This window comes from Mirounga angustirostris, unplaced genomic scaffold (assembly GCF_029215605.1).
Source record: "Mirounga angustirostris isolate CCGP_5_RB_7025 unplaced genomic scaffold, mMirAng1.0.hap1 SCAF_14, whole genome shotgun sequence".
NCBI lineage: Eukaryota > Metazoa > Chordata > Mammalia > Carnivora > Phocidae > Mirounga > Mirounga angustirostris.
The window spans coordinates 51,354,650-51,373,723 of NW_026991722.1; positions in this window are offsets into that span (position 1 = coordinate 51,354,650).

Below are 19,074 nucleotides of genomic sequence, written 5' to 3' on the forward strand. Positions count from 1 at the left end.
GGAGACCTGGTGGAATTAACTAGGTAAAGGGGAAATGGGAAGCTGAATATCAAGTTTCCCTGAACAAATGTACAGAAAATCAGAAATTAAAAGGAAGAACTGGTACCAGAAAACTAGCCTCAAAGAACTACTTAGGGAGGGCAGGGGTGTTCTGGAAAAAATCCAAAGACAAAGGTGTCTCTAAAGGAAGACTAATGAGTCCATGATTCAGGAATAGGTGCCCTTAAGGGTACAAGGATCTTTGGATAAGCTCAAGATCTCTGCAGGGAAGGAATTCTCCAAATTAACTAGAAATGATTGACTCTGAGAACTGTGGTTGTATTTCTTTCAGTTTGGTCCACTCTGTGAGAGGATTTACTCACTGACATAAAAGAGAGGTCTGACTAAAGCTCCAAAATACATCCCTATGCACTTACACATTGAATGTCTCTGGAGGACAGGTTGGGCAATGTTTTACTCAGAAGAGCCCAATTTTCAAATCCACTGCTTGCATGATATTAATAAGATATAATTGGGAAAAAGCTCCTTTATCCAAGCTAAACCTTGTTCCTACATGAATAAACTGAGGTTTGCTTGCCCTTAATCACAGCTCTGTTCCAGCTATGTGTCTTTAGCGTTCAGCATAGTTGAACCAAACCAGGCTATGTTAGCTCTTTCTATATGTCTGCCTTTCCTCCAAGATACAAGGATAGAAAAGGTGAGGGAGAAGTGCAAAATATAGACAAGAAACTGATGCAGATTCATAAATTTTATATGCTAAGGGAATTAATGCAGTTGTCTTCCTAAAATCAAATTGGTTTATATATTCCATCCATTGGAGATTAAATTTAGAGTTCTCAATGAATGCAAAATCCATTGACCACTACATCATGCTGGCCTGAGATGTGAGAAAACTAGAAGTGAGCTTCAGAATCCACATAAAAAAGAGCATGTTATGAGATAGCTAAAGGAAAGAATGTCAATTGCTGAAAAGACTGTTTCTCCCACTCATATGTTTGCCCTGCATCACTGCAAGGAAGAAAGGACACAAAACACCATTCCCTGTGTGGTCCTAAATGCTGGGCTCTTTCACTTACATTGTTTCCCCATTATATAAATGAGGAAAATAGAGGGCCTTGAAGGTTGAATAATTTCCTCCTAAATCACAGAACTTACACAGAGCCTATTATATGCTAAAACCCAGAATTTTCTAATTGCAGAATTGCTACTTTTCATCATTTTGTCAGTCTTTTCTCCCATTTCTCCACTTCTTACTGGTCTCTTTCACCACTTCTTCTCATTGACCATGATGAAATTACTATTCTTTTATCACACTGTTAGAGAGTATGTGGGTAAGCCATATACCTAGGACAATTCACAAAGTGTAAATAGGTATGCCATGTACCAGAACCTTTAAAACCACAAAACTCAATTCACAAATATGGAGGCCTTCTTGTACCATATATTCTCAATTACTGAAGTTCTTATTTTTTAATATAAAGATGAGCCAGTGGCTTTCAAGTGGATGGAGGATAGGAACAGGAGAGGTGATTATATCAGGATCTCCTAGGGAATATGGTCAAATGTTTCAAAATCTATGGTGCAGTGCCAAGTTACCAGGATAGAGGGTGGACAGGGTTTTAAATTATGGGAATAATTTTAAAAGCTCTTATATTCATTATATATTGCTGTGTAACAAATTGCTCCCAAACGTAGTCACTAAAAACAGCATGCACTTATTATCCTATAATTTATATGGGTTATGAACCAGGGCACAGCTTACCTGAGTTCTCTGCTTCAGGGTTTCTCACAGGGCTGTAATTAAGGTGCCAGACAGGGCTGGTCCAAATCACACCCAAGAGAAGGGGATTACACAGAGATGTGAATACCAGGAGGCTGAAATCATTGGAAGCCATGCCAGAAGCTGCCTATCACAGTCTCCCCTACGAGACTGTAATACCCTCTTTCTGTCCCCCTCCCTCATCTTTGGTTTCTTTTCTTTCTAAATGACAGGCTAATTCATTGCCTGTTTAAATCTTCACTGAAAACATTTGGGAATAACTTGAAAAGAAAATTTGAATCAGTCTATAATTGGTCTGTGAAAGCAAAAGGTTTGGGGGTTTTGTTTATGTTCTTTGTTTTGAGGATGGGATGAGCTAACAATAGGTATATGAATTTGAACTATAAGTGAAAACATAGTTTTCTTTCATTTACCCATGCCATTCCATTTTTCTAGTGAAAAAGCTTTTTAAGAGCTAGATATGTATTAAATAAGTCTAAATATACATGGTCATTAACAAAAATTCATGGTCATTATATTAACTTTCATCAGAGACCACGAAAAGTCATATACTGTTCTCAACAGTTAGATTATGTATGTAAATCACCTGAAGTCAGTGTGAATAACACCTAAGTTACTTTTTTGAAAAGCCCACTAATTATTTTTGCACTTTGGTTTCCATAGTTACAAATCTTTACTTTAGCTGTTCAGAACAAATGGATGTACAAGGAAGTCCTTGTACTGGTTTATACATTGTGAGAAATTCTGGAATTTGAATGTTATGAGCACCTGAAAAAAAAAAATGTCTTTCTTCAGAGTTAGCATGTCCTGGCTGCCGCCATTGCTCCCCTTTAACAGTTAAGTAAATTTTCATTAAAAATCTCAGTAGAAATTTGTGGCAAATCAGATGTTAACCAGGAAAAATACTTCCAGTAAACATCAGAATAATTTTTAATTCCATTTGACTCAGCACACAGCTCATATAAATATTGCTTTGCTTATAGTGACACTATAAATTCTGAAGGAGCAATTCTATTTTTTGAAGTTTTTATATATTTGGGTTTTCTCCTGAGCCAGACTTCTGTCCTGAGTCCCTTTGCTGGAGCCCAAACAAATGTGGTTCTTTCTTTGATCTCCGTGCACAGCAGGGAGTACCAGGGGACACTGGATTCAAGTCCAAAGAGGTCTCCTGTTGTGGCTGAGGACTTGGAGACCTGGCTCTGCCAGGGCAACCCTGCTGAGGACTCTGAAAGCTCAGACAACTCCACTGCTTTGTCCAGCCCAGTGCCCATTCCTGGAACTTGCTGGGCCTCTGGAAATTCACCTCATGATACAATGAATATCATGATTCTAGATATCCTGCCAATCCTTCAACAGATTCCAACACCACTAAAAATCCAAGGTCTTACCCTCCTTTATAGGACTCTGCATGCCTCTCGACCTGCCCACAACCACCGCCACCACCACCATTCCCACCTAGTGCCTGCCATGCTGGTTTCTTTAAGCTCCCCCACTTCCTATATCAGAGGCATACATTTGTTGCTCCTTCTGCCTGGAATCTCTTACCCCTGACCTTTTGACATTTCTTCTTTCAGAACTTAAGTTAACTGACACCCACTTAAAAAGAAGTTCCCTGAACACCCACTATCAAACTGCTTATTTTCCATTACAGAAATCAGTTTATTTCATTTATAACTCTAAACTTATGTTTTTAAATATTTGCTTATTTATTTGATGTCTAACTCACTTGGCAGCATGTGAGTTCTAGGAGGTCAGAGCCACATCTGTGCCATTCATTACTATACAGCCTCAATGCCTAGCACAGTGCCTGACATATAGGAGTCACTCAATACCTGCAGATTGAATGTTGGATCATTTTAACATTCAAAGTGATTCTAACTCATTTTGAAAGCTCAATATAGTCTGAGTATATTTTATATGAAAATTTTAAAGAGAGACAGTACTGAGGTTGAATCTGAAAGGAATATATTCATATAATCATGAAACATTTTAAAATGCATCAAAAGACAATGTATACATAGTATTGTCCTATTTATTTGTTTAAACTTGCATGAATAGATGCTGCCATTTAGGAGGAGTGTGTGGGTAAGGAAGGAGCTTGTTTGTGTCTAAATAGTGTATATATGGAAATCTTTATAAATTACAGAACACATTTTAAATAATTTTATTATTGCTATAAGACCATAATCCAAGGCTAGCATCTGGGTGATATTGCTGGAATTCCTAGTACTCTTGAGAAAGAATCCCAAGAAGGCAGGTAGCTGCTGTGCAAAACAGGAACCTAGAGAAATGCAATTTCACTTATGGAGAATCCCTCAATACCATTAAATTTGATACATATTAATGCAGTAGAAACAGTTTAGTGTGCTGCTAATACTTTATCATTTATGTCTCCTTTTATCTACTCTTCCTGAGAACAAAAATGATGAGGCGGGGGGCGGAATGACCCAGTGAATCAGATTAAAGACATTCGAAACTCAAATTCTGGCTTAGCTACTCAGTAGCCATACGGCCTTGGACAAATAATCTTTCCTGAACCTACAGTCTCCTTATATGCAGAAGGTTTTGGTAAAGATCATACAATGTAAGGAATGCAAAGAGTTCTGTCAATTATAAAGTGATGTAGAGAAATTAAGTATACTATTCTTTGGGAACAATGAAAAAATCCTTTGCCATTTCTTCTTAAAGTTCTTGTCTAAAATTTTCATTTGTTTGGCCCATTTCAGACTTAACAATTCTGTTTTCTTAAATACTATGATAGTCCTTTTCACTTTACAAGATTTACAAGGTGTTAATAAGTAGATTTAGATCTGCCTGTCTTGGCTCACTCTAAAACAGAAAAATTGCATTTCAGAAACCTCATAGTTTATTTTATGTAAATGAAACATATTTACTTTTGGCTTTGAATTAAATACTGCTTGGAATCTTACTGATTGATCTATGAATTTTTTCCCCAAATTTGGCACCATCTTAATTTATCCAGGAATCTTTATTATTTCATGAACTTTTGTTTACTGTGGCCTTCATATAGTACAGAAAAAAAGAGATAGCATATATACTTCAATTCTCAGAGCTTGCTTTTAGTTTTTCTAGAATGCATAAAACCTTTTTAAAAGGTACTGTTCAGAGATTTTTCTGGAAAAAAGGGAGATGTGAGACAAGGCAACCAAATTACTTAGCAACCAAACCCTTCCAATGATTGTGAGAAATTCTGGAATAATGTTCTTTATAATGTTTCTCATGCATATCATGTTGAAACTACCTGCCTGTGGCCTGCCACTGCCATCTTGGGTATGACTTTTTGGAACCCTCAGTCAACATCTCATCAGGCTTCCTGTTGCTATAGTCTTGATCTCCTACTCCTGTTTATGTGGGTTAGAGGAGTCCAGTACGACCTTATGCCTGCCACTTTCACTGCCCTTGGTAAAGGGAAGCTAACCACCAATCACCAAGTAATCCAATACAAACACCAACACCATAGTTGGCTCAACCAGTGATGGCATCTGATTAAGGGCAGCCAGGTTATCAGCTTGTCAGTAGCCCATTAAGTATATTTATGAGACAGTCCTGCCAACTTGTTTTAATACTGACTAACTGTGCCAACTGGAGCTGTTCTTGGAAAGTTTGAATGTGAAGCATTTGGAAGACCTAAGAATCAGAAGTGGGAGATAAAAGATGAGAGACACAGACAGAAAGCAGTTAAGCATTATGCAGTGATGATTTTCAGTAATGGCAAGAGGAAAATAAATAGGTGGCTGAGTCTCTCTGGTCCATGATAACCATTCCTGAGGTGACAATTATTAGAACTCTTATTAACTAGTACTGCTGTCAGACTAGGAATGCTATGGATGTCCTCCTGTTTTCTTCCCTAGGTATCTTTAAAAGAAGACCCTCATATCCAAGGGTCACAGGATGTGCCTCCTGCTCTATAAAGGATAAGAACAAAGTTCACACATCTAATGCTGCCTCTTACTGTGATCACACTCACACCTTGTACACTAATTTCAATAACTGACATCCAGTCCTGGTGCCTCACCTGGTATTAGAGTCCTAGAGTACTAGTTCTCTAAATTGTTCTCTCTAGTAATCCCATGGACTGGATTCTATCTCCTAAATCCTGATATTATGGTTGGCTTCTCTTTACTTCTGCCAGATTTATCTACTGCTAGCTGGCTTGCTAGACTCTACCTATTACCTGCTGCCAAGTTCTCTGAAATCTTGTCACACCTACCTGCAAGCAGACCTTCCAGATGGTAAAGTGTAGGATAATCTGTCAGTGGCTCACTATGAGATAATACAGCCTTCTTCTTATTACCTGTTCACTACCTTTCTGCATTGCCTATCACATCTTGCCATGATCCATTTCCAGCTTGCCCTAAGTTTGACCTATCTGGATATTCAGGATACCTCTAGAGTATCTGCTACAATGTTCATTCGTGTTAAGTTCCTTCCTACTTTATGCCAGGTAATTGCAGTAACTGCCTAACTGATGTGATACCTCGATCACTCATTATACCTGATAAGTCATCTTTTCATTCTTTAAATGAGACTTTAAGTGCTTACCCATATTGGAAAACCATTAACTAAAATATTTAACTGTGAGCTTCTTATCCAAGTGTCCAAGGTCCTCTCCCATCTACCTCTCTCTGCCTACATAAGCCCCTGGCTCAGGTAAAGAAGTTTTGTTAACTATTTTCTAAAATTTCGTTAGATATTCTTTTTTTCTTTGCCCTTGAGTATTATGTTCTGCTAAATTACAACATCCCCTATACAACTGGAATCCTATACAAGTATTATGCAATTCATCAGTTCAACCAAAAGACAGTTCTGAGTGGCCACTAGTTGCCAGACATATCAACTGGTAGTATTAAAGAGATATATGACTGCTTGTTTTTGGAGAGTTTACAGTCTGAGCAGGGGAGTCAACCATGAAGCAAAGACCACCATTAGGAAGAGGCTATAAATTCTACCTAGCACCAGGAAGAGCGCAAACAGCTTCAAGAAGGGTGGGTCCTCCATCTAAATCTTTATTTGATGATAAATAAGTGTTTGACAGTTTATAGGGATGGAGAAGACATTGTAGATGAAATAAGTTACAGGAGAAAAAGTGTAAATGTTAAGATGTATGTTGCGTATATACAAATGCCAGAAAGGGAATCATGGCATAAGATGGAGATGAAAAACAAAAATCAGATCATTGTGTCTTATAAACAGAAAATGGCATGGTCAGTCTTGAGTGTTAGAAAGGTTGCCTAAGCCTCTCCTATCTGCCCCCTTGTCACTACAATTCTTGCTCCTTCCTCTGCTGTCAGTTATATAGATATCATAAAATCCAAACTCTTCCTGTGTATCACTCACTATCAAGCTGCTTCCTCACCCCCACCCCTACTTTCCAACCACAATGATTTTTTGGTATTTAGTTTTTTCTTGCCCCCATCATGTTGAAAGCAACTCTTAAAAAAATTGTAACTTAATTCATTCAACAAATGTTTATTTGTAGTGGCTACTGTGGTACAAATGTTTACTTGCTGTAGATGCTGTAGTGTGCCACCAGATCTCATTTTAGGACTTCTAGAAATGTTGGCAGCTGATGATTCACATCTGTGACCTGTCCAGAAGTCTAATTCTGTGGAAGGTAGATGCCTTTCCCAACATTTGCTCCCTTTCCAGGAGCAGTTAGCATTCAATAATTGGTACACATATAGGTACAATGGCTGATCCCCCTTGTCTGCATTCAGGACAATGAAGGTCCATGCCAGCTCCAGAGAAGCCTGTGAATCAGTTAGAATGCAGTTCGCAATTGCATCTCAATTCACCTCTCCTTCTGCCCAATTACACTTTCCTGATCTCTCACAGGTGTTAACTCCAATTAACAAACTCCCAAATAAACTTCCTGAATGCAAATCCCAGAGTCTCAGAGGCTATTTCCCAGAAAAAACAACCTACAATACTATTCAATGCCAACCATGGCTCCAAGAAGGAAAGCTCTGAAGAAATTTTATGTATTAAGATCTATTAAGCACATCTAATATGCCAAGAAGAGTACTATATCTGGAGATGTTGCAAAAAATGTGTAATGGCAGTTCAGCCTCCCAAAGGGGAGGCCTGCTGGTTCTCCTACCTGCCAAACATGCCAGGATTAACTACAAGATGGAGTGACTTTGTTTTACCCAGTCCAGTAACTTACAGTTCCAGAAAGTTGTAAAATCTCTTTTTCTTGGAAACTTTAAAAACAAAATTAATTTCCTGATACCAAAGTGGTAAGTATAGTTTTTATAGAAGTAGGAGAGCAGGCTGGATGATGTCTCAAAGTTCTTTCCAGGCAAAAATTAATGTCAATATTAAAATTGATGCATAGTTTGAGGGACGCCTGGGTGGCTCAGTCGGTTAGGCGTCTGCCTTTGGCTCAGGTCATGATCCCAGGGTCCTGGGATCGAGTCCCACATCAGGCCCCCTGCTCTGTGGGGAGCCTGCTTCTCCCTCTGCCTCTGTCTCTCTCTCTGTCTCTCATGAATAAATAAATAAAATCTTTAAAAAAATTGATTCATAGTTTGAAATGGAAGCTATTTTAGTCTTGATCAAGAATGCATTAAGATCCTCAAGAAATTTGCTTGGGGGTATTTCCCGGTATAAGGACTATTTATTGTGGGAAGGCATCATCTCCCACATATCTTAAACCTCCATCTCAGTACTATTTTTTAATACAGTTTCCTGTATAATAAGACTGTGTAGTGCTGATAATCAGTTATAACCCTCTGTTGAAGCCACAGATCTCTTACTTAAGCAGAAGGGTTACTGAACAATGACCATTAGCACTTTTATTAAAAGAGATGATTGATTTATTTCCTGGCAAATAACAAGCCTGCTGTATCATCCTGGACTACTTTTAAGTGGATGTGGGTTTGCAGCTCCAAAAGATAAAATTAAAACATGCACATTCTCTCACACCAGCATTATTTATCAAACTGACAGTGTGGCCATTTTTCTTACAGCTTAAAATGGCACATCGATGATAATTACTTTAATCTATTTTTCAGTACATCATAAGATGCTTGAATTGCTGATGTAATTTTGAAGTCAATTTTTATTTATAGTCATAAGTCTCCCATGGTGTAAGGATTGGTCATTCATAAAAAGCTAAATAGAATATCTATTCATAGACAATGCCAATGAGGAGAAGGTACTCAACTTAGAAAGTAGAAGTGGAATAGGAAATAGAATTTGTTAATTTCATCTCAAACATTTCATGCTATTTCTTAGATTAACCTTCATGTAAATAAAGGTCTTGATTAGCCTAGAAGAGAAGGTCCCTAACTTACTAACTCTATCTGGGTATAAGAAACTTCATTCATTTACCATTCATTCCACAAATATTTATTTTGTATGTTCTATGGGCCAACATTATGGAAGTTTCTGGAAAGGGACATAAATATAAAGAACCCATTGGTATAGATTCCATTTAAATAGAGACCTTGGCTGGTTTCTTCATTGCTTTATGCCAGTGACAGAAATGCAGGCATTCCATAATTATTTATTGAGTGAGTAAGCATGACATAGTCTCTGAATTCAATAAATTTATGGTCTGACAAGAAAAGTTGCCCCTGAGTTTTTAATGTGTAAAGGGGACTGTTTTTCCATGTTGTCACTCAGAATGTGATACAAGACTCCTGTCTGATCTTAGATCAGTAAACGTATCTTCAAGTTCTCTCATTCTCTCCAGCTCCACCCAAGGTGGGGTGATAGCCTAATATCTAGGAAGAATAATGAAGGAGTTAAAAAAAAAAGATGGACTTGCATTTGTACAGGAAAAAATAAACAAATCCCTTTAATAATCCAGATACTGCATTATTTCCATTTTATAGATAAGAACACTGAGTCTTGAAAAGGACAAGCAACTTGTTCATATTTACACGTTCATTGTTGGCAGATTCCATACTCAAATCTATGTCTAACTTCCCCAAATTCTTTATCATAACTACTACATGACCAGTATTAATCCTAATTTTTATAGACAAGAAACCTAAGTTTAGAGAGATTAACTGATTCATGCACGGCAACACCATTAATATACTGCAGATCCAGGTGTGGAAGCCAGGTTTTCTCCATTGCAGGGGTATTTCCATACTGCCTATCCATTTTTGCATGCCTTAGATTTCTCATCCATTCAAAGAAAATGGTTGTCTTGGAATTTTGTCATGGATTCAATGGAGATAATATTTCCAAGTTAGAGAAAGGATTTCATTATTTAACATTACCATGAAATGGAAATTCTATTTCCACAGAAATCATTCACATTTACTGACAATTACATCCTACTAGTTTCAAAACAGATTTGAGAACTATGCTTTAATAATAATACAATGGTCATTATAGAATATAATCTTAAACAATGCCTCATGAAAATGTGAAGGTTAATGAATATTTCTATTACTATAACAATGGAAAAAACAATGTCTTCAATGTAGAAAATTCCCTAACTAGTACTCTACTATTATGAAAGAGCTAGCACACCTCCCAAGATACCCACCAGTTTTCTGGCAATGTTTCTCTCCACAGCTGAGTCTGGCCCCTGGAGCTGCCTGAGAAGACCTACTGCAAATTCTCTGTATGAAAATAATTAATGTAAGGAGAGTGAACAAAGACGAGAGAGATTTCCCTTGATAGAAACAAACATTCCCATTTGACTCATAATAACGTGGTAGTAGTGATAGTGTAACTCTATTGAAAGAATATTTTTTATATTTGCAGCTCATAAGCACTTGCTGCTTATTTCCCTGCCCCATTGAAAATTTACTGTTCAGGTAAAAAATAAATAAATAAAAAACAAAACAAAACAAAAGCAGAAATCTCCACAGCAACAACCAGAGTATCAAAACAACATTATAGCTTCAAGTTTGGGAATTTGCAGGGTGAAATCTCTGGTTTTCTTGGGCCATGCCATGTGAAAATATTGTCCAGAGACTTTTTGCAGTCAATAATATATAAGTTGATATACTATTATTTGGTCAATAATATTGGTCAATATAATGCTCTTTAGTTTCATGGCTGAAAACTACATGTTAAATCTGTTTTTGATGAGCCACGAATAAATGTGTATTCAAAGAATATTTTAACTCAAATAATTTCTTATATACAAAAAGAAAAATGAAAAGCAGCTAAGTGTGCAGTTCCACAAATTAGATTGAGCAACTCATTTCGAGACTGTGATCCTATATTTAATATTTGCATCTCATATTTGCAATCTTATCTTTTTGCTCTAATTAAATAAAAATCTCTAACACTGCTGAATTGATTTTTAAGAATATCAGCCAAGCTGCCAGTGTTTTGCCTTCACTCTTTCATAGTGCATCAGAGTGGTTCCTAAGGCATCTGGTCACAGAATGCCTCTCCCAGAGACTTCAGAAAAGAATTTCAATTCCAGTGACAATCACTCCATGTATCCTGAAAAATAAAAATAACTTAAACAGTTAATAATATATTGAAAACATCTTTTTCAATGATTTCCTGAGAGCAAGAAAATAATGTTCAGAAGCTGAAAACAGAGAAAAGGAAGAAAGATGGGAAATTAAAAAGGCCTGAAGCCAGCTTTTCCTCAGGAAGCATCTGCTTAACCACGATAATTTCAGCTTCTGTTTTGACAGCAGTGCAGATCATGGGAAATAAGTAATAAAATCAAGGACTATCTAAAGTGAGGGGTCTAATAGAAGATCTCTGCATGAAATTGAGATTTTGAAGGTGAAAGAGATCAAACAGGTTGATCTGAAAGGTCAGCAAGCCTGCCTTTCTAAGGCTCCCTGATAATTTGTAAGCACAGTTTTGCTCTCAAAATCTGAGATTTTCAGCCTACGTTCATACTATCTATGTGGTCAACACAGATTTGCAAGTGGTCTCAAATTGGCAATGATATCAGGCAACTAGTAGAAGCCAATGGAAATGCTCTCCAGAGGAATACAAGCACACCCAGGCTTCAAAGAATTATCAATCATAGCTGACATTCTAAGGAATATGAACTCATACAGAAAAATCATGAAATATGTGAACAAATAAGGTGAAAGTCATGAGAGCCAGCAAAAACAAGACACTAGCAAATATTTCAGATATTGGAATTTAACCAAAGACCATGTAAAAATGAGTATTTTTCATATATTTCAGTAAAGTATTTATTAAAATTATAAGCAAGGGACAGAGTATAAAAATTAAAGAGTAAGGTTTGAAGTAAGTTAAATACAATTTTTTAAAAATGAAAAATAAAATTTAGGAGGAGAGGACTGGCCAAACTGGTGGAGGAGAGCAGGAAAACATGGGGGAGGCGCTGGTGAGAGAAAGAGAACTTGGGTGAGGAGGAGGAGGAAATGGGATTTTGGGGTTTTTTTCCTGGCATTTTCAAATCAGGAAAAGTGAAATTAATCAACATTCCCCCCCTTCCCCTCGACAAGTGAGGACTGCTTTCTCCCTGGTGTATAGAAATACAACTGATTGGAGGAGCAAGATGGTGGAGGAGTAGGAGACCTAAATTTCATCTTGTCCCAGGAATTCAGCTAGATAGGGATGAAACCATTCGGAACACCTACAAACTCAACAGGAGATCAAAGAAAAGAATAGCAGCAACTCTCTGAACAGAAAAGCGACCACTTTCTGGAAGGTAGGACATTCGGACAAGTGAATCCGAGGTGATATTCGGGAAGATAGATGGTGGGGGAGGGAGCCTCTGTCAGCCGATACTGGCAAGTGATAGAGAAGCAGAGCACAAAATTGGAACTTTTAGAAGTCAGGTCCGCTGAGGGATGTCGCTCCAGTGACTAAGCGGGGGTGGAACCCTCGCTGGGACAGTGTGGTCTCAGGACCCTTGGGGTCACAGAAAGACCAGAGGTGCCTGAGTGTGGCAGAACGCCCAGGTATCAGAGTGGGAAAGCCAGCTGCAGAGATGGAGCCGAGGCGTGGGCTCACAGCTCAGGGTTGCCATAAACCATGATTCACGGCACAGTCGGGCCACTGCTCTTCCAGCACAGACCCAACAAGTGACAGATCCAGGGAGACTCCCCTTTCTGCCCTGGGAGGAGTGACACAGGAGCGCACCACAGGGATCTGCTGGGTTTGGAGACTCCAAACGGGGTTGTGGGCCAGAAATACAAATCCTCGGTCACAGGCAGGGTGAGCACAGAGTGTGGCCAGAGACTGGGGAGAAGGGAGTGATTGACTGCTTTTCTCTGGGGGTGCACTGAGGAGTGGGGCCCTGAGTTCTTGGCTCCTCTGGGGCAGAGACTGGGAGGCCACCATTTTCACTCTTGTCCTCCAAAACTGTACGGAAAGCTTGCAGGGAACAAAAGCTCCCAAGAGCAAACCTGAGCAGACTACTTAGCCTGGCCCCCGGCAAGGGCGGGGCAATTCTGCCTAGGGCAAAGACATTTGAGAATCACTGCAAAAGGCCCCTCCCCCAGAAGATCAACAAGAACATCCAGGCAAGACCAAGTTTACCAATCAATGAGAACGGCAACACTCCAGTGCTAGGGGAATACAGCACATAGAACTCACTGCTTTTTTCCCATGATGCTTTAGTCTTTCAAACTAAATTATTAAAATTTTCTTTATTTTTTCATTTTCTGTTTTTTTAGTTGAATTTTTCCTCTTTCCTTTTTCAAACAACATCTTATCAATTCCTTTTTTAAGATCTTTTTTTAATTTTTCATTTTTACAGTCATATTCTATTTCTTCATTGTATTTAACCTTATTTTTTGTGTATATATACATATATATACACTATATATATATATATATACACTATATATATATATATATATATATATATATATATATATAAGTTTTTCTTTCTTTAAAATTTTGGGATACAGTTTCATCTAACAGATCAAAATATACCCTAAATCTAGTGTATGACATTGTCCTAGTCTCCAGACTGATCACATTCTCTCTTTTTTTTTCATTCCTTTTTCAACCAACTTCTTACCAATTCCTTCTTTAAAATCTTTTCTAATTTTCATCTTTATACTCATATTCCAACCCTTCAATGTATTTATCCTTATTTTTGTATATATATAAGTTCTTCATTCTATAAAATTTTGGGAGGCAATTTCTTCTAACAGACCAAAATACACCCAAAATATAGTGTATGCCTCTGTTATATTCACCAGCCTGATCATATTCTATTTTTTTTTTTCCTTTCTTTTCCCCCCAGTTTCAGGTCTCTTATGATTTGTTTAGTGTATATTTTTCTGGGGTCATTGTTACCCTATTAGCATTTTGTTCTCTCATTCATCTATTCTCCTCTGGACAAAATGACAAGCCAGAAAAACTCACCTCAAAAAAAAAAAAAAAGAACAAGAGGCAGTACCGACTGCCAGGGACCTACTCGATACAGACATTAGTAACATCAGACCTACAGTTCAGAATCATGATTTTAAAGATACTAGCTGGGCTTGAAAAAAGCATAGAAGATACTAGAGAATCCCTTTCTGGAGAAATAAAATAACTAAAATCTAACCAAGTCAAAATCAAAAAGGTTATTAATGAGGAGCAATAAAAAATGGAGGCTCTAACTGCTAGGATAAATGAGACAGAAGAGAGAATTAGTGATATAGAAGACCAAATGATGGAGAATAAAGAAGCTGAGAAAAAGAGAGATAAACAACTACTGGATCACGAGGGGAGAATTTGAGAGATAAGTGATACCATAATATTAGAATAATTGGGGTCTCAGAAGAAAAAGAGAGAGGCACAGAAGGTATATTGGAGCAAATTATAGCTGAGAACTTCCCTAATTTGGGGAATGAAACAGGAATCAAAATCCAGGAGGTACAGAGAAACCCCCTCAAAACCAATAAAAATGGGTTAACACTCCAACATCTAATAGTAAAACTCACAAGTCTCAGAGACGATGAAAAAATCCTGAAAGCAGCTCGGGAGAAGAGACATGTAACTGACAATGGTAGAAACATTAGATTGGCAACAGATCTATCCACAGAGACCTGGCAGGCAAGAAAGGACTGGCAGGATATATTCAGAGCACTATATGAGAAAAATATGCTGCCAAGAATACTATATCCAGCTAGGGTGTCACTGAAAATAGAAGGAGAGATAAAAAGCTTCCAGAACAAACAAACAAACAAAAAAAAGAATTTGCAAACACAAAACCAGCCCTACAAGAAATATTGAAAGGGGACCTCTAAGCAAAGAGAGACCCTAAAAGTAACATAGACCAGAAAGGAACACAGACAATATACAGTAAAAATCACCTTACAGGCAATACAAAGGCACTAAATTCATATCTTTCAATAGTTACCCTGAATGTAAAAGGGCTAAATGCCCCAATCAAAAGACAGAGGGTATTAAATTGGATAAAAAAAATAAGACCCATCGATATGCTTTCTGCAAGAGACTCATTTTAGACGCAAAGACACCCCCAGATTGAAAGTGAGGGGGTGGAAAACCATTTACCATGCTAATGGACACCAAAAGAAAGCTGGGGTGGCAATCCTCATATCAGACAAATAAGATTTTAAGCCAAAGACTATAATAAGAGATGAGGAAGGACACTATATCATACTTAAAGGGTCTATCCAACAAGAAGATTTAACAGCGTAGGCGTGCCTGGGTGGCTAAGTCAGTTAAGTGTCTGTTTTTGGCTCAGGTCATGATCCCAGGGTCCTGGGATTGAGCCTCCCATTAGGCTTCCTGCTCAGCAAGGAGCCTGCTTCTCCCTCTCCCACTCCCCCTGCTTCTGTTCCCTCTCTTGCTGTGTCTCTGTCAAATAAATAAATAAAATATTAAAAAAAAAAAAACAGTTGTAAGTATTCATGCCCTTAACATGGGAGCAGCCAATTATATAAGGCAGTTAATAACAAAAGCAAAGAAACACATCGACAACAATACAATAATAGTAAGGGACTTTAATACCACCCTCACAGAAATGGACAAATCATCTAAGCAAAAGATCAACAAGGAAATAAAGGCTTTAAATGACACACTGGACCAGATGGACTTTGCAGATATATTAAGAACATTCCATCCCAAAGCAACAGAATACACATTCTTCTCTAGTGCCCATGGAACATTCTCCAGAATAGATCACATCCTGGGTCACAAATCAGGTCTCAACTGGTACCAAAAGCCTGGGATCATTCCCTGCATATATTTGGACCACAGTGCTTTGAAACTGGAGGAAAGCTGGAAAGAACTCAAATACATGGAGGATAAAGAGCATCCTACTAAAGAATGAATAGGTCAACCAGGAAATTAAAGAAGAATTAAAAATATTCATGGAAACCAATGAAAATGAAAACACAACTGTTCAAGATCTTTGGGATGCAGCAAAGGCAGTCCTAAGAGGAAAGTATACAGCAATACAAGCCTTTATCAAGAAACAAGAAAGGTCTCAAATATACAATACAACCCTACACCTAAAGGAACTGGAGAAAGAACAGCAAATAAAGCCTAAACCCAGGAGGAGAAGAGAAATCATAAAGATCAGAGCAGAAATCAATGAAATAGAAACCAAAAGAACAGTAGAACAGATCAACGAAACTAGGAGCTGGTTCCTTGAAAGAATTAACAAGATTGATAAACCCCTGGCCAGACTTATCAAAAAGAAAAGAGAAATGACCCAAATCAATAAAATCATGAATGAAAGAGGAGAGATCACAACCAACACCAAAGAAATACAAACAATTATCAGAACATATTATGAGCAACTCTATGCCAGCAAATTAGATAACCTGGAAGAAATGGATGCATTCCTAGAGATGTATCAACTACCAAAACCGAACCAGGATGAAATAGAAAACCTGAACAGACCTATAACCACTAAGGAAATTGAAGCAGTCATCAAAAATCTCCCAACAAACAAAAGCCCAGGGCCAGATGGCTTCCCAGGGGAATTCTACCAAACATTTCAAGAAGAATTAACACCTATTCTTCTGAAACTGTTTCAAAAAATACAAATGGAAGGAAAACTTCTAAACTCATTTTAATAGGCCACCATTACCTTGATTCCAATACCAGACAAAGACCCCATCAAAAAGGAGAATTACAGACCAATATCCCTGATGAACACGGATGCAAAAATTCTCATCAAAACACTAGCCAATAGGATCCAACAGTACATTAAAAGGATTATTCACCACGACCAATTGGAATTTATCTCTGGGCTGCAAGGTTGGTTCAACATCCACAAATCAAGCAACGTGATACAATACATTAACAAAAGAAAGAACAAGAATCACATCCTCTCAATAGATGCATAAAAAGCTTTTGACAAAGTACAGCATCCTTTCTTGATCAAAACTCTTCAGAGTATAGGGATAGAGGGTACATACCTCAATATCATAAAAGCCATCTATGAAAAACCCACGGCAAATATCATTCTCAATGGGGAAAAACTGAGAGCATTCCCTAAGGTCAGGAACACGGCAGGGACGTCCACTATCACCACTGCTATTCAACATAGTATTAGAAGTCCTAGCCACAGCAATCAGACAACAAATCAGCAAAGAAGAAGTTAAACTCTCACTTTTTGCAGAGGATATGATACTTTATGTGGAAAACCCAAAAGACTCCACCCCAAAACTGCTAGAACTCATACAGGAATTCAGTAAAGTGGCAGGATATAAAATCAATGTACAGAAATCAGTGGCATTCCTATACACCAACAACAAGACAGAAGAAAGAGAAATTAAGGAGTCGATCCCATTTACAATTGCACCCAAAACCGTAAGATACCCAGGCATAAATCTAACCAAAGAGGCAAAGGATCTGTACTCAGAAAACTATAAAATACTCATGAAAGAAATTGAGGAAGACACAAAGAAATGGAAAAACGTTCCATGCTCATGGATTGGAAGAACAACTATTGTGAAGATGTCAATGCTACCTAGAGCAATCTACACATTCAATGCAATCCCCATCAAAATACCATCCACTTTTTTCAAAGAAATGGAACAAATAATCCTAAAATTTGTATGGAACCAGAGAAGACCCCGCATAGCCAGAGGAATGTTGAAAAAGAAAAGCAAAGCCGGCGGCATCACAATTCCAGACTTCAAGCTCTATTACAAAGCTGTCATCATCCAGACAGTATGGTACTGGCACAAAAACAGACACATCGATCAATGGAACAGAATAGAGAGCCCAGAAATGGACCCTTAACTCTATGGTCAACTCATCTTTGACAAAGTAGGAAAGAATGTGCAATGGAAAAAAGACAGTCTCCTCAACAAATGGTGTTTGGAAAATTAGACAGGCACATGCAGAAGAATGAAACTGGACCATTTCCTTACACCACACACAAAAATAGACTCAAAGTGGTTGAAAGACCTCAATGTGAGACAGGAGTCCATCAACATCCTAAAGGAGAACACAGGCAGCAACCTCTTCGATCTCAGCTGCAGCAACATCTTCCTAGAAATATCGCCAAAGGCAAGGCAATCAAGGGCAAAAATGAACTATTGGGACTTCATCAAGATAAAAAGCTTTTGCAAAGCAAAAGAAATAGTCAACAAAACCGAAAGACAACCGACAAAATGGGAGAAGATATTTGCAAATGACATATCAGATAAAGGGCTAGGATCCAAAATCTATAAAGAACTTATCAAACTCAACACCCAAAGAACAAAGAATCCAATCAAGAAATGGGCAGACGACATGAACAGACACTTTTCCAAGGAAGACATCCAAATGGCCAACAGACCCATGAAAAAGTGCTCAACATCGCTTCACATCAGGGAAATCCAAATCAAAACCTCAATGAGATACCACCTCACACCAGTCAGAATGGCTAAAATTAACATGTCAGGAAATGACAGATGTTGGCGGGGATGTGGAGAAAGGGGAACCCTCCTACACCGTTGGTGGGAATGGAAGCTGGTGTAGCCACAGTGGAAAACAATATGGAAGTTCCTCAAAGTTGAAAATAGAGCTACCGTATGACCCACAATTGCACTACTGCGTATTTACCCCAAAGATACAAATGTAGGGCTCTGAAGGGGTACATGCACCCCGATGTTTATAGCAGCAATGTCCACAACAGTCAAACTGTGGAAAGAGCCAAGATGTCCATCGACAGATGAATGGATAAAGAAGAGGTGGTATATATATACAATGGAATATTATGCAGCCATCAAAAGGAATGAGATCTTGCCATTTGCAATGACGTGGATGGAACTGGAGGGTGTTATGCTGAGCGAAATAAGTCAAACAGAGAATGACATGTATCATATGACCTCACTGATATGAGGAATTCTTAATCTCAGGAAACAAACTGTGGGTTGCTAGAGTGGGGTGGGGTG